Source organism: Gavialis gangeticus, unplaced genomic scaffold (assembly GCF_001723915.1).
Source record: "Gavialis gangeticus isolate Ggan-Ray unplaced genomic scaffold, GavGan_comp1, whole genome shotgun sequence".
Taxonomy (NCBI): Eukaryota; Metazoa; Chordata; order Crocodylia; family Gavialidae; genus Gavialis; species Gavialis gangeticus.
The window spans coordinates 207,669,404-207,669,677 of NW_017729032.1; positions in this window are offsets into that span (position 1 = coordinate 207,669,404).

The window sequence follows — 274 nt, forward strand, 5'->3', positions numbered from 1 at the left end:
TCCCATTTTCTTAATGAGAACGGGGTGAGAGACAGTGTCAAAAGCCTTCCGGAAGTCCAGGAAGACTATGTCCACTGCTACCCCTGCATCTAATGATCTGGTGATCTGATCATAAAAAGCCACCAGGTTGGTCTGACAGGACCTGCCACTGATGAACCTGTGCTGATTGCCCCTAAGCATGCAGTCCCCTGCTGGCCCCTCCTGGATGTGTGCCAGAAATATTTTCTCAAACAGCTTGCCTAGGATCGAGGTAAGACTAACTGACCTATAGTTT